The sequence below is a fragment of the Eleutherodactylus coqui genome, chromosome 1 (genome assembly GCF_035609145.1).
Source record: "Eleutherodactylus coqui strain aEleCoq1 chromosome 1, aEleCoq1.hap1, whole genome shotgun sequence".
Classification (NCBI taxonomy): Eukaryota; Metazoa; Chordata; class Amphibia; order Anura; family Eleutherodactylidae; genus Eleutherodactylus; species Eleutherodactylus coqui.
This window is the reverse complement of record NC_089837.1, coordinates 90,996,198-91,020,129: the sequence shown is the minus strand read 5'-3', so window position 1 is coordinate 91,020,129 and position 23,932 is coordinate 90,996,198.

The following is a 23,932-nucleotide window of genomic DNA, read 5'->3' as shown; positions in this document are numbered from 1 at the left end:
TTAGATAGAAGAGTGAATCTTCTGCCTAAACTATATTAAAGGATTTTTTCCATGACTTAAAATTGCTTCACATGGACTCTGTCCTTTCTGGTTGCTGCTGACCATGTGACTACTGCAGCCAATCAGTGTTTATAGAAGGTCGCTGCTGTGGTCAGTGATTGGCTGCAGCAGTAACATATCCTGGTCATCAGCTACCAGGAAGGACAAAATGCTTGTGAGGCATTTTTTTTAAGTCATAAGAAAACCCCTTTAAAAGGAGAACGGGATTTTTATCCTGGAAAAAATCTATAGGGCAAATTTATTAGGAAAAATCAATCCGTTTTCTGGTGTTGATTGCTTTAAAAAAATATCTGATCTGCTTTGCACCATATTTATTATTTCTGTTTTAGAAACATTTAGACACTGTTTTTGCTGCATGCAAAAAAATGGGTATGGCTGTGCAGGAAGGTGGTGTGGCTTTTCAGGAAAGAAGCATTATTTAAATGCAACTGACTTTTGGACCAGACCTAATGTGGCTGGCAGCTGACCCCAGTTGCAAGACAAACTCAGATGGGGAATATTGCTCTTAGCTAATCAGGAAGATGGGAAGACCCCTGCCTGAAAGCAGGGTAGGTGTTTTGATACGAACGACCACACACTGGAACCTCGGTGCTAACTACCCCTAACAGGAAACAGGACACAATGTACTGAACACAGGGCACATAGAACACAAAGCAGGACTGATTACCACAGAGATAGGAATGATGCACAGACTGGAAGGAAATGGATGAACACACACATGCAAAGCACAAGGCCAAAAACATACAGAATATACAGATACAGGATGAAATAGACCAAGCAGTGCTGAGAAAGGCCACCTATATGTGCTGAGTGTCTGAGAGAAACATACAACAATACTGTGGCAAAGAGGAAGTGCATTAGTCTAGCGTAAATAGGAGAGTAATACCTATTAACCCAGCAGCTGGGCTAAGAGTAAGTGAACTGGTTAACTCATTCAGTGCTGGTAGGAAATAGAAGAAACAAATACATTTATACAGAAGGAGCAGAGTGACATCGGAATCTGCCCGAAACAGCAAGAGGGCAGCAGACACAGGTAGCAGACCTAATAGCAACATTGTATCCAAAATGCACCAAAAAATGTTCATAATCCAAGACATCTAATCAGTGTTATAAAGCTAAACAAAAGTGTTGTTGTGGCGATTCTGGGATCTGTTCCTTTCTAGTAATCTGGTACAGGTCTTGTATTTGTTTCTCCATCTTCTGGCTCTGGTGGGAGTGGTATTAGGTGAGACTTGCTTGGTCTCATCTGTGGGTAATTTGGGAGGACTATTTAACCAGACCTTGTGCTTAGCTCATTGCCGTTTAATTTCAGTCTCCCTTTGACTGTAGTAGAAGTCAGAGCTTGGGGCTAGATCTTCTGTTTACCTGATTCTTCTTAAAGCTTAGTACTGTGGTTACTACTGTTTATATATCGTTTACTGTGGGTTTTCTCCTATCCTACATAGGGTCTGCTGGTGGCTAAAATACATGCTCAGGTTCGTCCTTGGTAGGGCGAGTTATCTGCGTTTAGGCAAGTCCCTTCCCTGGGTAAAGGGTCTTTAGGGACAGTGGTTTACTTCTATCTGTTTTCTTTATTGTTTTCCACTGTTTTGTGTGCAGTTGCGGTCGTTGTTCTCAGCCTGTGAGTATTTCAGGGTTACGGATTCAACACGTCCAGTTTGGACCTGACAAGTGTCTAAAGGTGGAGCGCATTTATCATCCAACATGAGTTACTGTGATAAATCTTGTGTATTTTAATACTGTCTATTTTGCACTTTCTAACTATTGGACATACAGCATTAGTTAATCTGCCCCCCCCCCCCCCCCCCCCCCCCCCCCCGTGAATGGTTTATACACTACATGCACGGCACTGGAATTAGGAGCTGATGGGGGGAGTCGTTTCTCATAGTAATCTTGGCAGTGAGGGGTCCTTGGAATTCTTGAGAATTAGGGGTCTGGTGTTTGTGGGAAGGATCAAGTAAGGTGTTGGACTCTCCAGTTGTTAGCTAAGTATGGAGGTCTGTCAGTAATCTGTGGGATATTAATTGCACTAGAAAATTGTCTGACCTGCCATGCACCATATTTGTAATGTGTTTTAGACACTTTTTTGCCATGTGGAAAAAAGGAGCATGGTTCTTCAGGAAAGAGACGTGGCTTCACAGGAAAGAAGCTTGGCCTAAAGGCAACATTGTATGCAAAAGATGCAGAAAAAAATGGCATAATCTAAGTGAACTAATCAGTGGTACAAAGTTAGATAAAAGTGTCTAAAGATGCCCCATATTTGTCATCCAGCATGAGCCACTGTAATAAATCTGTTGAGTTAATGAGAATTAGGCTACTCTCACACATGTGCATTTTACCGCGATTATGTTTTGAATGCCATGGTAATTGTGGTAGAATGCTCCCATTGATTCCAATGGGGCTCCACAGAACTGTGCTCAAACGTATTTTCTAACGCTGCAATTTTCAAGTGCTGTCTGCTCTATTTTGCTGCGTTTTCACACTTTTTAATGTACCTCATCACTCATCACAATGATGGATGCATTAAAAACTGCTGTCAGACGCAGTACCTAGCATTGAACTCTCCGGTTGTTGGCTAAGGACAGAGGTCTGGCTGTAGTCAGTGGAAGATTATTGGCCTACATCCCATGTTTTAATGAAAGATTGTGTAGTGGGTTTGTCCATGGTATATCCATCCTTATTTAATTAGGTAACTGTTAGGTAACTCTCGAGTAACTGTTTACTGGTCCGAGCATGCTTAAGGGGGCAGTGGCGGTGAGCAGCGGGGGGGAGAGAGATATCTCTCTCACTCTCTCCCCCGCTACCCCACGCCGATCGCTGCTCCCCGACGCCCCCCGAGCACGCTCGGACCAGTAAGCAGTTCCGCGAGCAGAGCGATGCTCGCTCGAGTAACTGATGTATCCGAGCGTGTGCGCTCATCTCTAGTACCTAACGAAACTGAATTAACACCAGAGACACCTAGACATGATGATGCATGCTCTGTAAGGCTGCCTTCACATGAGCGTATATACGCAGCTATTAACCCGTGTAAATACGCTGGCCATCAGAAAGAATGCATTACAGTTAATGCCTTCTTTCAGCTGGACTGACATATTTACGTGTGTAAATAGCTGCGTATATACGATCGTGTGAAGGTAGCCTAAGAGATCTTTCACATGAGCGTATATTGGCCCTCTGTTTTCACGGTCGGCCGATATACGTTACGATCTGATGCATTGGATTCCAATGCCTTAGATCACATGGCCATATTCCCGCGACGTAAAAGCGCCCAGTCGGCCAATATAGCACCGAGCGTTTTTACGTCGGGCACAATAGATAGTCCTGGAACTATCTTTTGGGCTGGAATACATCAGCTGCTTCATGGGCTCCTATGGGAGCCAATGATAGCGGCCGGAGAAGAAAGGCGGGTGGGAGTTTAGCAGCGTGACTGCTAAACTCATTCTGCCCACCCCTGCCCCCTGTCCGCAGCCAGTAATGGGAGGCGAGAAGAGACAGGAAGTTTAGCAGTCACGCTGCTAAATTCCTCCCCCTCCCATTGCAAACAGCCAGAGGAGGTAAGCCAGCAAGGGGGAGGGAAGGGTAAGGGGCAACGACATGGTAGCCCTGGCGTATTAGCGCCGGGGCCCATGCCATCTGAACGGGTGCACAAACATTAGATTTGTGCGCCCGTTCACAAGTTTTTATGTCGCAGATGGGAGCGTATATCGGCTGTCAGTGAAAACGGCGGCCAATGTAAGCTTGTGTGAAAGAGCCTTGAGGCTTTATTTATCCAAGCGTATATATGCGGCTTTGTAGCTGCATTTTCATGCGATATAGGACCGAAATCTGCACCTGCTATTATACGCTGGATAAAAAGATAGTTTTGGATCTATGAATGAATAGCTAAGAGCTATCTGTCATTGGCGGAGCGCTCAGCCAATAGCTAAGCAATAGCTGCTGTTGGCTGAGCCCTCAGCCAATCTGCACAGCCCTTTCAGTATTTTTAAATCTCCGTCTGCTGAAAGTGCTGGACAGCAGTGCTGGGGAGCCAGCAGGAGGACGCGGCTGACAGCAGGAGAGGTGAGTAACTTTTTTATGATTATCGGGGAAGGGCTTATATTTCAAGCCCTTCTCCAATAATTATTCTGCGGGGCTTGTCAGAAACCACTGCTTTCAATGGGATCGGCAGCAGTGCCGATCCCATTGAAAGCAATGGGATAGCATGCCGCGGACTTCTGCCACAGCTGTGACAGAGGATTCCTTCATCCCCGCGGGAATGAAGGAAACTCCTGCCACTGCTGTGACAGCTGTCACAGCTGTGGCAGAAGTCCGCGGCATTCTCCATATCTTTTCAATGGGCTAGCGCTTCTGCCGCTGGCCCCATTGAAAAGACTGGCAATGTCGCAGCGATATCCCAGCGATTTTTGGGTATCTGTCGGTGTTTTTCTCGCATTGCAATGCGAGACTTTAACTTTAGAATCGCATCGCAGTGGAGAAAAAAACGCCAGTGGGTGGGAGCCCTTAGAGTGATTTTTAAAGGCCTGACTCATTTATAGAGTTGTCTCATCACATCCCGCACATAAACTGTAATGAGAATTATGTAGAATTATTAATAGCAAAACAGTTTTCACTTGCAGATCAACACTCAATGAGAAATGTTCATAAATCTAAAGATACGCACGGCTTAATATTTCTTTATATCAAAAGAATGTAATAGGTTATAATATAAACCCTCTAATTGAGGCTCATTACTGCTATATGCTGATTTACCTTCTAAAATGTGCTGAAGTTATTTGTGGGTTCTGAGATAATTAGGTACATTTAGCTACATTTTGTAGAGAAAGGTATTGAAAAGAAATCTGTTCTCAATATGTTCACAAATTGTCTCACGGTACAGAATCTTCAGGTAGGATTCACTTGTTTTTTCATTAAGCTCGTTATCAATGCAATTTGTTTCTTGTCATTCTCACTGTACTTAGTAAACCACTCTAAGTTGCTTAAAGCATGATTTTACCTGTGATGAACCTTTGCTTGTATATTAGAGAGCCACATTTCTGATAATTGGTTTTAGGCCTCATTCAGTCCTATAGCCTCATGCTGTACCTACAGTAAATCTCATGCAGACCTATAAGCTCATACTGTACCTCATGCAGGTCTACAAGCTTACAATATATCTGATGCAAGTCTACAAACCCACAGTATATCTCATGCAGTCCTACAAGCTGACAACATATTGCACAAAAATACCTATGAGCCTACAATATGTAGTCTATGCAGGTCTATGGGTTATGCTGTATTTTAAGCAGACTTAGGGTGTATTCACACGAACGTATATCGGCTCGGTTTTCACGCCGAGCCGATATACGTTGTCCTCGGGTGCAGAGGGGGGAGGATGGAAGAGCCAGGACCAGGAACTGAGGCTCCCGCTCCCTCTCTGCCTCCTCTCCGCCCCTCTGCACTATTTGCAATGGGGAGAGGCGGAACGGGGGCGGGGCCAATTACCGACCTTTAGCCCCACCCCTGTCCCGCCTCCTCTCACTGCAAATAGTGCAGAGGGGCGGAGAGGAGGCAGAGAGGGGGCGGGAGCCTCAGTTCCTGGCCCTGGCTCTTCCATCCTCCCCCCTCTGCACCCGAGGACAACGTATATCGGCTCGGCGTGAAAACCGAGCCAATATACGTTCGTGTGAATGCACCCTTAGGGTGCATTCACACGAGCGTAGGCGTATTTACGTTCGCACGTCCGCAGCGTATAATCGCCGGAAAGAACGTTTTTCAGCGATCATGACCAGAGCTAGAAAGCGTATTATCGTTTGTTCCTACTTTGCAAACTATCTTTTCGGCCATCGAATATGCGTTGGCGCGTATTTCGGTCGCGTATGTTCCGTTTTTTTTTCGGGTTGCCGTTTTTACGCACCGTAAAATCGCCCATGCGAACGAATACATTCAAAACTAACGCCTCAGATGGTCACGTATATACGATTGGGCGCAAAAACGCGCCGTTTATGCGCTCGTGTGAACGCACCCTTATAGTCATGAGTAAAACTAAGTACACCTTCTTTGAATTCTATGGTTCTGCATACTATGTCATAATAAGAAAAAAAAATCGGGCCCTCGGAAGGTTTTAAAATTAGGGAAGTGGAACCACAGATGAACAACAACACTTAACAAATCTTGCTGTGTCATTAACAAATCCTCGACCAGAATTCAGAAGCAGTGTGTGAAAAATTATGTACACCCTTACTGCTTTCATAGGAATTCAGAGTGTAACTAGCAGCCAGGTGCTGCTAATCACATGCCCTTTATCAACTGATAATAAGCAAGTGTGACCACATCTATAAAAGCAGAAATTTTGGCAGTTTGCTGGTCTGGAGCATTAAGGCATGTGTTAGCACAATTCCAAGGAGACAAGACTTCAGCAATGGTCTTAGAAAAGCAATTGTTGCAGTTCATCAATCTGAAAAGGGTTGTAAGGCTATTTCCAAACAATTTGGAGTTCATCATTTTGCAATGCCGACAGTCACAGCAGTAAGGCCCCAAGATTAGCCTCTAAAAAAGGCCTTCCACACTCCAAACCACAAGGATCTAAACCACTAATACAAAGCAAACTTGGACTCTGAGGTGTGGGCAGGTGATCCTGGCTATAGGAACACTGTCTTGCACCGGGTAAGTCCCTTTCCTGTATATATATATATATAAATATATGCATCTAAGTAAATGTTAGTACATTCTGCAAGTTGCTGTTCAACAATTTTAATCATTTTACAGTTAGAAAGATTATTGACAAGTTGAAAACATTCAAGACAGTTGACAATCTTCCCGGGAATAAACTTCCAAGCAAATTCATCTGAAGGTTAGACTGTGCAATTCTCAGAGAAAACCCAAGAGCTACACATCAGACTCTAAAGGCCTCAGCATGTTAAATGATTAAGTTCATAGCCGTAGAATTAGAAAAAGACTGAACAAGTAGGGCTTGTTTGGAAGGGTTGCCAGGAGAAAGCCTCTTCTTTTTAAAAGAACATGGCAGCACGGCTGAAGTTTACGAAATTGCATCTGAACAAACCAAAAGACTTCTAGAGCAATGTCCGTTGGGCATAAAATGGAGATGTTTGTCCATAATGTCCAGTGCCACATTTGGTGAAAACCAAACACAGCACATCAGCAGAAACACCTTATACCAACTATTGGGCACGGTGGTGGAGGCGTGATGATTTGAGCTTATTCTGCAGCCAGAGGACCTGTGCAGCCTGCAGTCATTGTGTCAGCCATTAACTTTTCTGTATACCAAAGTATTTTAGAGTCTAATATGAGGTCCTCTATCCAAAAGCTAAAGCTTGGCTGAAACTGAGTCATGAAACAGAACAATAATCCCATGCACACCATCAAATCTACATCAGAATGGCAGGAAAAGAAAAGACTCAAGGTGTTGCAATGGCCAAAAGTCCAGACCTCAACTCATTTGAAATGCTGTGGCAGAACTTTAACAGAGCTGTGCATAAATGAATACCCACAAATCTCAATGAACTGAAGCAACATTGTAAAGAATCAGGGGGCCAAAAATGCTCCATAACAATATAAGAGGCTGATGAAATGATTACTTCAAGATGTTGCTGCTAAAGTTGGTTCCACAAGCTACCGATTCATTGAGTATACTTAATTTTTCACACGCTGCGTCTGCATTTTGGCATACTTTTTGTTACAAAAATGACAGTGTAATTTGTCATGTGTTGTTGTTCATGTGAGGTTGCATTTATCTAATTTTAAGACTTTCCAAGGACCAGATGTTTTTACATTATGTCCGGATTCATAAAACCATGGAATGCAAAGATAGTGTACTTAATTTTTTTCATGACTATATGGGCTACAATATACCTCCAGAACGTCTTTAGGCCTTTACTATACGTCATGTGGGTCTTTGACTCATGTGATTTAGTATGTAGTGCCCCCCAAATTTTTTGACATGCAGCATGGCTTTTTCCTCCGGGAAGCATAATATTTTGCCATATGGAGCACCCATTGGGCTCCCTTTACTACTATACAGGGTCTTTCCATATGACATTGCCATGTGCATGAGCTCTTGTGAATGACTTTGGTTATAGGGTTGTCAGACTTTCTGCTATCTCCATACAGAAAATATAGGTGCCACAGGCTGCGCCTGTAGTTGACGGGGCCAGTAAATTGAATTTCCGTGTTGCTGCTCTTGCTTATGACCTGAAGCAACTCTTCTTGAATCAATCAATAAATAACAAAATATACCAAGACTAGAGATAAAGATCACCAGTTTTTTTTTTTCATCTTATTTAGAAGTGGTGTCTGCTACATGTCAGGAGACAAAGACAGAATAACAGTTTAGTGGTGCTGGATGGAAGGTACAGTATACTCCGCTGAAAAGACGGAGAGCAAATAAATAGGGCAAAGCTAATAGAGCCATGGCTCATGCATTTGGCTGTATTATACCTCCATACAAACTCTGGGTTGTATGATGACTAGAGATGAGCGAACACCAAAATGTTCGGGTGTTCGTTATTCGTAACGAACTTCCCGTGATGCTCGAGGGTTCGTTTCGAACAACGAACCCCATTGAAGTCAATGGGCGACCGGAACATTTTTGTATTTCGCCGATGCTCGCTAAGGTTTTCATGTGTGAAAATCTGGGCAATTCAGGAAAGTGATGGGAATGACACAGTGACGGATAGGGCAGGCGAGGGGCTACATGGTGGGCTGCATCTCAAGTTCACAGGTCCCACTATTAAGCCACAATAGCGGCAAGAGTGCCCCCCCCCCCCCCCCCCACTGTCAGCATAAAGATCGTCCTCCTCTGGCACAGCTGTAACAGCTGTAGCAGAGAAGAACGATGTTTGCCCATTGAATTCAATGGAACCGGCAATACAGCCGACTCCACTGAATGCAATGGGCTGCCGGCGATCGCAGGATGAATGGTCGGAAAGGGGTTAAATATATAACCCCTTTCCTGCAATTCATCCAGAAATGTGTTACACTAAAAATATATACCGGCGTATAAGGCGACGGGGCGTATAAGACGACCCCCCAACTGTCACCTTATACGCCGGTAATACAGTGGAGCAAAGAATAAAAAGCATTACTTACGTTTTTAGATGATCTGCGGCGCTCCTGCAGGCTGTCACTCCCTCCTGGTCCACGGCAGACAAGCTTTCTCCACGAAAGACTTTAAATCCCTGCCTCCAGAAGCACATGTGCCTTCAGCCAATCACAGCCAATGACAATGATGTCATTGAATGGCTGTGATTGGCTGTGTTTCTGGAGGCGGGGATTTCAAGCCTTGAAATCCCCGCCTCCAGAAACACAGCCAATCACAGCCATTCAATGACATCATTGTCATTGGCTGTGATTGGCTGAAGGCACGTGTCTTTCTGGAGGCAGGGATTTAAAGTCTTTCGTGGAGAAAGGAATACTCTGCCGTGGATTAGGAGGGAGCGACAGCCTGCAGGAGCGCCGCAGATCATCTAAAAACGTAAGTAATGCTTTTTATTCTTTTCTCCACTGTATTACCGGCGTATAAGGTGACAGTTGGGGGGTCGTCTTATACGCCCGGTCGCCTTATACGCCGGTATATATTTTTAGTGTAACACATTTCTGGATGAATTGCAGGAAAGGGGTTATATATTTAACCCCTTTCCGACCATTCATCCTGCGATCGCCGGCAGCCCATTGCATTCAGTGGAGTCGGCTGTATTGCCGGTTCCATTGAATTCAATGGGCAAACATCGTTCTTCTCTGCTACAGCTGTTACAGCTGTGCCAGAGAAGAAGGATTTGTCTTCTATATGTTCTCAATGGGGTCAGCGCTGCTGCCGCTGGCCCCATTGAGCGCATATAGAATGCATCCATAGCGAGCAGCGGGAGGGGCAGACTTTCATATCAGGCGGACACCTTATCTCCCCAGCCACTCACAGCAGGGGGGTGGTATAGGGCTTAAACGTTGCAGGGGGAAGTTGTAATGCCTTCCCTGTCTTTATATTGGCCAAAAAAAAGCGCTAACGTCTCAGGGAAGAAAGTTTAATTTACCAGAACACCGCATGGTGTTCGTTACGAATAACGAACATCCCGAACACCCTAATATTCGCACGAATAGCAAGCTCGGACGAACGCGTTCGCTCATCTCTAATGATGACACAATACAGAACTATATAAATTTTTGGTGATAGCGTGTTGTGTGCCTACAGGCCAGGGGTGCAACTTGAAGTTTATGGGGCTCTTATGCAAAATTTATAAAAGGCTCCCCACCTACCATGTGGGCCATTAATAACACTGGTTTACAAGGTTTTTATAACATGAAAAAATGTATCTGTGTTTTACAAATTTTGGGGGTTAATTTCAAATCTGATCTTGAAAAATTGCCACAAAATCAAGTTTTTTTTTTGTTATTGGAGATTTAAGATATTTACTATCTTTCAAAATTAGTGCTTTAAAGGCATTCAAAATCACCTCCGAATCCATATTTTGCCACCAGACATTTTTGTTGTTCTACAGGGTTCCAGGAGCACACCTGCACAGGTGAGGGTTAATTGAGCTGGCTGGGTGTGCTTGTTCAGGTCCGCCAATCCCCTGGGTCTGGGTATAGACATATACCCCAGCCCCTCAGTCTTGTCTGCTATGTGAGTAGTATCTGGTCAGCATGCTGTGTGAGTAGTGTCCTGTGCTGCCTTTTTAGTGTCTTGCTAGAGTAGGGACTGCAAGACACAAGGAGCCTTGTCGCGGCCTTGCAGCTGAAGTTCATTGGCCAATGTACGAACTAATCCTCGCTTTTATATTCAGCTTTACCATCTGCTTTAGCATGCGAGGATGTGTGGTAAGTGAGTTTGTGCATTTAATGTGTCAGTTCTGCCTGGATGTGAGTGTCACCCTTTCAGGGAGAGCAGGTCAGAGATTCCAGTATGGGGCTAGCTTTATAGAGGCGATCGTTCTGCTTTTAGGTAGGCGATTAGGTGACTCTGTTTTTAACAGAAAAGTTAAACATCAAGCAGCTCACCGCATGACAATCAATTCACATCTGTGGCTAAAGGATTCCTAGGGAACCATAAAGAGGAAAACTGCCAGCAGCTCAGTCAAGACCTTCTCAAGATCTATGAATACCTTGGGTGCCAAATGTCCCTAAAAATACATTTCCTGGATTCTCATTTGGATTATTTTTCTGAAAAACTAGGAGCAGTCAGCTGATGAACAAAGAGGAAGGTTTCACCAAGGTATCCTATAGTGTACAGAAGTCAATGTGTGGAAGCATCTGGATGTTTCTGAAGCATCTATGTAGTCTTGTGCTTATGTGTATTGTCAATGTGTTCCACATGAGTGAATATGATGTGTATTGCCAAGCTGCAGCACTGAATAGGTTACCGTCTGGAAAAGTATCTCTTTGTGTGTCATGTGACCTTGTTTTATATATATATATATACATACACACAAGCAGAGTGATCGCCTCTATAAAGGCAGGCCCATACTGGAACCTCGGATATATATAAATGTGGGTGCAAGGTGTGCTGTGATGTCTGTTTTGGCTGATGGTCTTTTGGTCTGTCCTGAGAGGTCTGCGTGTGGTGGATATGGAAGAGGCTTATAGGAGACATGTGTTGTGGACCCCTTCTTCTCCTCTAAATGGAGAAATAGAAGTGTGAGTTCCCGCTGTGCAGTGTAGGGTGCAACTCTACTACTCCGTGAGAGTGTACCGGTAGAGAGTCAGCAAGGTGTTCGGGAGAAAGTGTCCACGACCAGAGAACCACAAATAACTCTGCCTGTGTAAGTCACTCTATTCTCCCATTTTTCCTCCCTGCCACACCACGTGTTCTTCTGCACTACCTATACTGCCGGTGTTGAAACTAAGCGTAGACTGTATTGAAGTTATTACCAGTTATTTTGGGGTAAACAGCTTTACCGACCGTTCCCGGTTCTGCCTTTAAACCTCAACCCTGTGGACTCTTTATTTGTTCATCGAGAGATCACAGCGGAGGAAGGAACAGTGGCATTACCCGTGACAAAGTAAACCATGGTAAACCCTCAACAGGTTAACCTAATTTAATAGCCTGCTCTCGACCCTTTGGACATGTCACCGGTTACCCTCCAGGTGGGAGATGGTAGAGCCACCGTGACAAGGCCTACAACTATACCGCGCTGTCTCCTAGGCTGCGGCCTGCTCCTCGGACGCTGCAATCTGAACTATGAAGTAGGAGTATAAAGGCAGATGGGATCACACAATGATGAGTGATTACTGTTGCAGGAAGACAATAGGACACATAAGAGAAAAAATGAACTACTTTTTTACTGTTGTATACGCAGTGATATATGAACATGGTATTTATAATGTTTAACACTGTAATTCTATAGCTAACAAGATAAATAAATGATGTACTAAATTACAATTTGAAGCTTAGTTTTAACTTGAAATTTAATAAAATATGATATCTACCTATTTATCAAGTAGGCAGTAGGGGTGATACACCTGAGGGTGTCTTGAATATGGACAAAGATTTAGCCTTAATGGATAAATGGTCAAAACAATGGAAACTGCAGTTTAATATTTCCAAATGTAAAATAATGCACTTAAAAGAAGTCCTTGGTTTGAGGATCAAATTAGCTGTTCTGTGTTATCCAGGAGTTCAGAAAAGATGGATTCAGGGGTTCTGATTTCCGTCAGGCTCAAAATGAGTCCACAGTGCTGTCCAGCAGCAAAGAAGAGGAAACAAGCAGCAACCAAGTAGGATGCTTGGCTACATAGCTAGAGGCATAACCAGTAGAAAGAGGGAGATTGTGATCCTACTGTATAGAGCTCTGGTGAGACCGCATCTGGAATACTGGGGTATATTTACTAAGCCTGCCATTTTCTCCGCAGCGTGTAGTACAATTTCCCCAGACACACAATGTGCTAAATACATGATGCTCCTAGACAGAATTGTACGCGAGGTCTGACATGATTTACATTTCCAGTATAACTTACACCAGTTTCTGGAGTAAATTATACATAAATCTGTCAGTCTGGGGCGGCCAGGGTCCTCCTGACAAGCCCCACACACACTTTTTTTAAAAGTTCAGGAGCTGGAGTAGAGCAAAGAAAAGTTGTAAATTGTGGTGCAAATACCTTTTTGCACAAGAATTTGAGACTCTTTTATACTAGAAACTGGTGTAAAATAGTTTGTAAATATGTCCAACTGTGTTCAGTTCTGGGGGCCCAAAATCAGTTAAAAAAAAGTTTCTCACCCATATTATGAAAAAAAGTTTTAAATTGTTGACTAGTGTAATACTGGTTCCTTTTTATGTGGGATCTCACAGGCATCAGAGCTTAGTCAAACTACTACCTCTACTTATTTTATAGCTACACTCATTCCTATGGTTCTGTATTATGTGTGCCGTCGGGCTTGCCATGGTTTCAGCTGGACAGCATGCTCATTATGTGTAACTAGCCCAAGGCAACAACTGCGGCAGGTTCTTCAGCATTATCTTATTGTTACCTTTTTCGCCTCTAGTATTTGAATGCACAGAGAAAATGTCCTATTCTTCCCAGATTACAGCTATACAATGTAAAAACGCATTAACATCATAGAAATTATGTTACAAATTAAAAAGAGTGAAAAGCCCGAAGTTATGTACACTCACTGTTGTGGTTATATTAAAATCTAATTGGGGCCAAGGTATAGTGTCTTTCCTCCTGGTGTTTCAGGTTCCTTTCATGTTCTTAAAACATTCAGGGAAGAAATTTGATTAGCATTTTCAGCACAGCGTTGCCACTTCTGTGTCACTATGGGACGCCGGGTGCCGGGAGAAAGGCCGTACTGATAGTGTGAAGAATTGGGAAGTGATGGGGAGCACTGTATCTGCTGAAATCAAGTGCAGATATTGACTTTGTTTTCGATACAGAAATACCGTGGAAATTCAGCAGCATTTCCTCCTCATGAGAACATACCCTAAAGAAAGTATTTCCAATACAGCAGTTCTCGCCATTACTACCGCACCTGTTCCTCATGTACTCATGTACCTCAATTCAGATGACCACTGATGCAGAATACTTGAATTTTGACTTTCTATAGGAGGGGAGGGTGCATCACATTGCATCGTTGGAGCCTATGTGTTTGAGCTGTTGTGCTGATGAAAGAGAACAAGATACAGGCAATCTCTAAGGGTTTAAATGGGCTGTAAATGAGAGAGGAGAAAAGTGTCTGCATGTTGGGGAGAGCAGCTGTGCAGACTGGAAAAGGTTGACCAGACCTTGGGCTGCTGTTCAGATGTGAGCCACCAGAGGGTTGAAAAATGCATTTTAGGAGGAGAAATTTGAGATTTAGATCTTCTACAACTGGTAACTTGAAAGAATAAGACAAATGCTTTCTTGGAAAAAGATCAACCTATGATCTTGAATGTTCGCTATTGGAAGCACTTACTGGACTGGAATTAATCATTACACTTACATTTTCAGCTCTTCAATGCAGTCAAAATCAGAAGACAGATCGCTTCCATTGATTTCACGGGAGTTAAGCCATCTATTACACTTATAGCACTGACCACCAATGACAATATCCAACCCACTATACTAACAGCAGGCCAGAGGATCAGAAGATTGGCAGGGATTCAGAGTGGTGGATCCCTGACAATTAACTATTGATATCCTATCCTAGTAAAGATAAATGAATAGCAAAAGCATGGATTACCCCTATAATTAGCCAGGGCCTTAGGAGGGTGAATGGTGTGAGGCATGAGCCCCGGGTGACTGGGGTTGCCCCAAGCTACTCTTCTTTTGTCAAGGTATTTAGATACATGGGTAGGGGTAGCAAACTAAATCATTGCCCAAAGTGAAAGAAAGCCTACTATGCATTAATATTGTATTGACTATACTACAAAGGATGCACTCGTTGAAAGAAAGTATCACATTTAACGTACTGTATGTGTGAGCACAATGGGTCATTTATTCCAGTTCCCTTGGATCTCTTATTTTTAGAAAAGCATTTCGAGCAGATCTGAGTATAGCTTAAAATATAACCAAAAATATGTATTCTTATATACCATAGCTACCACTCCTAAGCCCTTAATTAGATTCCAAGATTAAGTTGATTTACCCGTTTACTGAACACCCAGAAGTTATGTCACACCTCATTATAGTGGAGCTGATTTTCATGTAAACTGTTTAAATTGCTGCTGAGATAATTGGTTAAAGCGCATCTGAGTGCTTTCCGGGTATAAAAAAAAAAAACGAAAAAAAAAAAATACATTAATCTCAATAGCAAGATTAAATATTTAATATGTAAGATGAAAATAACACTACATATGTTTTTGACAATCAAAGTCTTAATTTAATGTTCCTCTGAGATACCTTTAGGTCAATGCATAAAGGCTGACTATGAAATATGGTCTCAGCAATTGTGCTCTTTTAATATTCTAAATGGCTTGGAGTTTCCCTCTTGACAAAGAAAGACGAAGATGATACGAATAAACAGAAGCTCTCAAAAACATCAGATCTTATGACAGGACGCCCAAGGGGGTTATCATTGGCTTTCATTAGCTGCAGACGCCGGTGACAAATGCCTTTTTTATATACAGGAGAAGCTATTCTAGTATCGTCTTGTACAGGAGGAGGGAGGGGAGCGCAGCACGCTGCATTGTTGGAGTCTACGTGTTTGAGCTGTTGCGCTGATGAAAGAGAACAAGATACAGGCAATCTCTAAGGGTTTAAATGGGCTGCAAATGAGAGAGGAGAGAAGCGGCTTCATGTTGGTGAGAGCAGCTGTGCAGACTGGAAAAGGTTGACCAGACCTTGGGCTGCTGTTCAGATGTGAGCCACCAGAGGGTTGAAAAATGCATTTTAGGAGGAGAAATTTGAGATTTAGATCTTGTACAACTGGTAACTTGAATGAATAAGACAAATGCTTCCTTGGAAAAAGATCAGACTATGATCTTGAATATTCGCTATTGGGAGGACTCACTGGCATATTTTAATTTACTACTCCATAACATGTATATTAATAACATGCTTGTAGTGCTCTACATAGTGGTGTGTTCATGTAGCAATCTTTTATAGAATGGTGGAACAAGTACATGTGGATGCCTGGGTGAGCAGGAGGGAGCGGGGGGGGGGGGGGGGAGAGAGATCTTTTCTTCTGAGCGGGCAGGTACTCGCTAAGGGCAATGCTCCGTTGAGTAATTGCCCTTAGCGAGTATGCTCGCTCATCTCTACTTATTACAAAAAGTGTACTCTTTATTCTACTCATCTACTTCATATTGTCATGTACAACAGAATGAACCTGCTTCCAAGAACTTTTGACATTACTGTGATAAAATTATATATCTACAAATATCTTGGTTCCCAAGGTAAGAGTTTCAGAATGTGTCTCTCCCCTTGGTTACTGAAGTTCAGCAGTGATAGCTGTTATATTTGCCATCATTCTTTAAATTGCCCTTTGACCCACCCAAATTTCATTAGTTAGTGTTCTTATTTATAATATATGCTACCTATTTCCTTCCATGACCCTACTCTACATGTGCAAGTTCTTACTGTAGGGTCAGCTGCAATGGCCTATATAGAAATGATGGGGCTCCATAGCAGAACCTTTACCCCTGTTTTCATAAACCAGTCTAAGCTGGATGATGCAGTAGCTCTAGAAAATGCTATTGTAGCTTAAATGGTGCCTTTATAATCTTCATTTAAAGTTTTGCTACCTGGTATGCAAATGAGGTGAAAAAGGGTCAGATTTTGGTGAAAAAGTCAGATTTTCTCAGCTCTCCTGGTCCTGGCATGTCTCTGTGGTTCGATGGACAGTGTTAGGGCTTTGGGTGTGGACCCATTGTGCTAGCCAACCAAACCTGGCTTTTAGACCAGACCTGATATGGTTGGCAGCTGACCCCAGTGGTCAGAGGTACCAAAGCAAATCTCAGATGGGTAACTGGCCCTCAGCTAAGCAGGAAGATGGGGCTGACTATCCCTGACAGGAAACAGGGACAGTATACACAAAGCACAGAGCAGGACTGATTACAACATAAACAGGAATGTTGCACAGACTGGACAGAAATGGACAGACGCTCATAGGCTAAAGCATAAGGCAAAGAACATACAAAATAAACAGATACTGGCTCAAAAGACCGACCAGTCCTGAAACAGACAACCTATATGTGCTGAGTGTCTGAAGCAAACACAGATCAATTCTGAGGCAAAAAAGGAGGGTCCCCAGCTCACTTAAATAGAAGGGTAATTGCTATTTAAGCTGCAACTGGGCTATGAACACTGATAGAGGTTAACTCCCTCATTGCTGGTAGAAAATAGAACAAAGAGTACATTCAAAGAGAAGAAGCAGAGCGATGCCCGCATCTGCCCAGAATAGCAAGAGGGTGACAGACAGAAGTAGTAGACCCAACAGACAGTTATGCAAATGTTCATCTTTTCTAGAAACCTGACGCAGACACTATGCCCAGGAATTCCTGCGTGGCTACATCACCACTAGCAGACGCACATGCAGTGCTCATTAAAGGTCCTGGAAGTCTCTAAAAGATTACTAAGGTCCTTCAAGAACACTAAAAAGTAAGCTGTGCCATCGGTGCAGTCCCTGCACTGTGCGCACATGCAGGATTTGAAGCGGAAAAATAAGGGGGCAAAATCGATCACTGAAGGAGTGGGTTTCGGTGAGCTAAGAGGAGCAATTGGAAAAAATCATAACAGATGGGAAATGTATGAGCCAGAATATCTGGAGGACAGAGCTTCAAAAAAAAGTTATAAAACACTGCTCTGCGCTCCTCAATGTGACAGCTACACTATGTTAAGTATAGTTTAAACATCAAAATAATGCTGACAGGTTCCCTTTAAATGGGCCTCCAAATATGGTGTCTGGATTTTTTCACCCAGGACAGGAGGGCCATTTGTTTGTTTCCCATTATATGCCCTTTAGGCTGCAATTTTCTCATGCAATTTTATCACAATGCGACAGTGCAAAAAATTGCATGTATGTAGAGCCCATTCTTTCCTATAGGTTCTTCCACCCAAGCAATGTTTTGTAGCCTGTGACATTGCAAGACTACAAAATCGCAGCATGCTCTATGCTGCCACAATCTGCGATATTTTGTACCCCATGTTTCCCTATGGAGCCTTCATTTATGTTGCATTGCATCACACGAAAACACGGTTTTCATGCGGTCTGATGCAACTTTGACAGTAGGAAATCCTACGGTCAAAGCCCTACCCCAAAAATGAGCCCTAACTCCATAAAAAACAAACAATACACATACATCACCTAAGAAGCGCTGTCAGCTCCGCTACGTCTTCTCCCCAGTGCCCAGCAGGTGTTTTCAGGCATCTCTTCTGGTCAGCGATTGGAAAATCCCCGCCTCCAGGAAGCGCTGCCTCCGATTGGCTGAGCACCATAGCTCTCAGCCAATCAGAAACAGCATTTGATGAACCAATCACAGCCATTTAATGAATAAATGAATGGCTGTCATTGGTTCATCAAGTGCTGGCTCTGGAGGCATGGATTTACCAATCCCTAACCAGAAGAGAAAAGAACTGCCGGGGACCTGGGAGAAGACGTGGTGGAGCTGACAGTGCTTCTTAGGTGATGCATGTGTCTTTTTCAGTTTTTTTATGCAGCTATTTTCGGGGTAGGACTTATATTTCAAGCCCACAATCCCCCAACCCACCACCCCGAAAATCCTTGCACATGGTGCTACAACTTTGTAGTACCATGTGCAACTTTGTAACGACACAAGATCGCAATATCGCCGCGAGAAAATGCAATGATATTGCACGGACTACAGATGCAATATCACTGCAATTTTCTGGTGGCGATATCGTGTCTAGCCCTGTCAACTGGAACATGCATCATGTTATAGAGTAAGAGGAGCTGAGCAGATTAATGAGGTTTTATGAGGAAATGAGCCCTTTGTAAAGGAGTCCATACAAGGGTATTAGAGAATGTTCATTCAAGTAAACAGTTGGTAGAACATTCACTCAACCAAGTGAAGCTCCGCCCCCTCTCATGAGACTACCGGTGGCCGTATTGCTATAAAAGGAAATAGAGCTGCGCCATCAGAGCAGCGCGCAATAATGCAGGATATGCAGCTAGTGAGTGAGCATTCAATCAGACTGAGAGAGACTTTGGTGTGCTTTGAGGACATGTTTAGCAGAGTCGGTAACTGCTAACGGCCATAATGTCATGTGATTCACTGCAACCCACAGTGGAAGAAGATGTGACCGTAAAGTACTTATACGACATAACACCATTTGTTTGTTACCATGCAACGCTAAAGTAATCATAACCCTCCAATGGAGTGAAAACCCCAATTTCCATAATGTTAAGTAAAGTTCATATTGCTAAAATGTGTGCAGCCTCCACCCGTGACCGCTGCACCGTATAGCATATCATCCACAGCCTGCTTTCAATATATAGATTATTTATTTAAACCTTTGATAATTCTTAGCTGAACAGTCCAATGGGCGGTCCTATCAGTGACTGACAGCTATCTGTGTATGACTGTTCATTCAGAGATAGCTGTCCATCAATGATAGGACCGCCCATTGGACTGTTCAGCTCAGAATGGCATTTAAACTAATAATTTACAAGTTCTACCGAATCTTTCCCCATAAAACTATATATGAATCTGCTCTGCTTCTCCTGCTCTATCCCATGATACCTGCAGTTTGGACAACATGTTTAAGCAAACTTGTCCAACCAAAAAACAAAGAAATAAGTCCTTAGTCACCTACATTGAAAGAAAACTAAATGCCCTGCTTCCCCTAAAATAGGACCTACCCTGAAAAAAAAAGCCCTAGCGTGATTTTTTAGATTTTTTTTTGAAAGGCTTGGAATACAAAAATAAGCTCTACTTACAGTTTTATAAAAAAAAAGTCAATAGGAATGCTTTAGGTGCATGACAAAGGCCGTAAAAACGCAATTGCTGCATTTTTTTTACAGCGCTTTTAACGCAGGTTATCTGAGTCACTTACCCAGTAGACTTGGTTCAGATCCTTCCCGCTACTCTCCAGAACCCTGGCATGGTTTCCGCAGTCCGCAGCTCAGGCAATCAATGCAGCTCTCTACGAACCAATCACAACCATTGCTTCGTGAGGTGGGATTTATGACTCCTGTAACCAGTAAGTGATCCTGTGTTGGCAGCCGAGGGTTTTGTCAGCATTTTTACTGCTCAGAATACACAGTAAAAACGCCAAAAACAACAAAGGCATGAGCGCTCAGGTTGGCCATAAGGGTTGGAGGTGCCGGACTCTCACACACAGATCGGGAAGTCCCACTGTGATCAAAATAAGACATACCCTGAAAATAAGCCCTAGCGCTTCTTTTGGAGCAAAAATTAATATAAGACCCTGCCTTATTTTCGGGGGAACAGGGTAGTTTTTATTTTTGAAAGTGGGAAAGAGAAATGAAAAAATATACCCATATTAATACAATGATAGACAATAATGTAAATTAATAAGTGAAAAGTAAAACAGTATCACCATGCTTGAGAATGTGACTGTCCTGTGCCAATAGATAGAAATAAACTTTTATTGAAGATCAGGTACGTAGACAGTAGAGTGGGCCACATTATTTGTTACTAAGGCTTAAGAGACTTCACTTACCAGAATAAAGTTAAAACCTATACCTATAAATATTCATAGGCCATTGCCAGCTGTCCAACATTAGTATAGTGAGAGCAATGTGTCTGACCTGAGTGAGAGGACAGCATTCAAGGACATCATGGAAAACACAACGTTCAACATAAAGAAGCTGACAGCAGATCTCACATTTTCCCAGAGGGCTTCACCATTAGGGAGGTCAAGCCGACTCTGCATTGTTTGGAGAAATCCTGAACAGGCGATTAACGTTATAAATATGCATATCTAAATTAGCATCTTGTAAAGCTTCTCTTGCTCATTTACTGTATCTCTAGTTCTTCATTGACCGATTTATCCCTCTCTCTTGCAGTTCATTATTCATAGTGCTTCTATCATTCTTTCCTTATGTATCCCATTATGTACGTTCAACACCCCAAGGCAATGACTTTGGCAACATTCAAGGTAAAGATCATTAAAATTCACTATTTTGTTAATTCTCAAAGAATCTTCCAGGGATCATATCCAAAAAAGTGAATGGGATAAATCAACAAGGCACTGAATAAACCTAGAATATACTGTAGTAGACACAAACTAGTCAGAGTGCTCAACATGACCTCTGTCTATCACCAAAGGTTCGTACAATGGTCATATGAGCATCAGAACTAGACCATGGCCAATTAAAAAAGGTGGCTTGGTTTGATTAAACCTGTTTTCTATCACAACATGTGTCTGGTTGGTGCATGTGAATCGCCTACTTGGGGAAGAGGATGTATTATGGCAAGAAGACAAGTGGGTGCAGGCTGTATGATATTTTGGTCTATGTTCTATGGGAAACCTTGGGCACTGTCATATATGTGGATGTGACACCTATATAAACATTGTACAGACCAAGTATACCCCATTATGGCAGCGGTATTCCCTAATAGCAGTAGCCTCTTTCCGCAGAAAACTGTGCCTTGCCATGTGCAAAAATTGTCCAGCAATGGTTTGCGGAACCTGACAAAGAGGTCAAGTCATTGAGTTGGCCTCTGAATTCTTCAGATCTCAATTTGATTGAGCATTTGTTGGGATGTCCTAAAAAAACATGTCTGATCCATGGAGGCTGCAACTCACAACTTATAGGAGTAAAAGGATCTGCTGCTGACATTTTGTGCTAGCTACCACATGGCTCCTGTGGAGTCCAAGCGTTAACAAGTGGTCTAAATGTGATGGCTGATCAGAATATATATCTGCGTAATAAAAATTAGATTCAGATTTTCAGCTTGACTTTCTCGCTTAATACCTTGAAACTTTTGGAAGGAGTCTTTATCTGATCTTTAGGAAAACCAATGCTAATGACCTCTGTCCTCTAATTCTTCTCAACTCAACTACTTTCATTGATTACATTCAGCCAGATTTACCTCTTTAATAAGTCTGAGTTTGATTTGTCCATCTCTTCTCATGACTCAGATCATTTACTCTTCATAACATCCACTGTTATGAAGCTGGAACACAGAGGGATCCATATCTGTTAGCAATCCTCTGAGACAATCGGAGGCAGATAAACATTAATGGAATTCCTTATCTAGTTGCCGTCTCAAAGAAGGTCAATGTGAAGGCTTTAGAAGTAAAGGATTAGTGGGCATACAGGCTTGCTATAATAACTTATTAACCTATGATGTTAGATGTCAAGGTCCTACAATGTGAATAAATGTGTTGCTAGATAATGTCTGAATGTGACTTCTTCACATGCTTGCATTGCTATTCATATTGTAATGCATTTAATACATACCCTTCACCTTAGTAAGAGTAAAAATACATTAGCTTCACCACTAAGTAGATTATTGTGTCTTGAACATTGCTGAAAACGCATGGCTCCTTTTTATCAATAAGTATACTTATGTTTAGACGAAGCAACATGCATAACTGATAACAGACAGTCACAAAAGTCACTTTGTAATGTTCTAAAGAATGTCATATAGTCTGTGTGTATGCTGCATATGTTGATGTCACGCTGTTGGTATCTGCAGGCGGCCTGTTATAGAGTTGGAGGAGCTGAAGAGATTGATAAAAGGGATTGTTTTATTCTTCCTGAAACAACGCACTCTTCTCCACAGGCTGTCTTTGGTATCATGGGTCATACAGGTTTTTTAAAAAAAATTTCCAAGACAAAAACTTGATTTTCAATGACACTCCTCGCGGAACTCGAAATCCAAGGTTTACAGTTTTTTGGGTTTTTTTAATATACAAAACTAATAAGAGACACACCCTGCTAATTCAAGCTATTTCCAGTTAAATTTAAATATATATATATATATATATATATATATTTTTTTTTTTATAAAAATCCCTAACCATGAGACGCCGGTTAAGAACGGAATTTCAATGCACTTCTATTTTTAAGACTGGGAGTATTTAGATTTTTGTGTGTTTTTAGTTACATTTATTCAAAACAAAAGGTTTTTTTTAACAGACTTTACTCTCCTATAAGAAATAACTTGGAATATTTCGACAAAGCAGCTTCTTTGATTCTGTTTATCACCCAACCATCCTTCCATCTTTAGCATATGAACTGCAGTGAATTAACTAAAATAGGGAAAAAAGTATTCTATCAGTGATATGGGTGAAAAAAAACAAAAATCCATGACAAATCAGAAAATTCCATGACATTTCCAGGTATTTCATGACTTTCATCAAATTCCAGGTTTTCCATGCCATGTATGAACCTGGGTATTGCATCTGAGCTCCTTTAACTTGAATGGGGCTAAGCTGCAATATTCGATATATCATAGACATCATTGATGCATTTTCTAGAGAGCACTAAATTGTCCTTTGCAATCTCAGGCACTTGCTTTAAAGGAAAGTTGTTACATTGATAATGCAATCTGATCTGCAGCCATCATGTTATAGAGCAGGCGGAGCTGAGCAGACTGATATATAGGTTTATGGGAACAGGTTCAGCATAACTTGTAACATATTGATCTGAATATCTGTTCATTCTGAGGTTAGGAGTCCAGAGGAAGTTGTCAATCACTGAGTAGGACCGCCCACTGGACTCCTAATGACAGAATGAGCAGAGATTTAGACTAACAAATTACAAATCATATAGAATAATTTCCCACAAAACTATATTTCCTAATATCAGATGACCACTTTACTTTACTGTGGTATGTATTTCTAAAAGTAGACATAGATACGCAAATGTTTTAGTCAAATGGTGCTAGGTGCAATATCAGTCTCTGCAAACAACATACCCCAAATATTAGTCATTAGGGAATCTAAATGGCTAATGCTGTACCTTCAATAGGGAAACAATTCTGGACTATAGCCCATGTAAAACACAGACTCAGCAAGGTCAAGCATTCCAGTA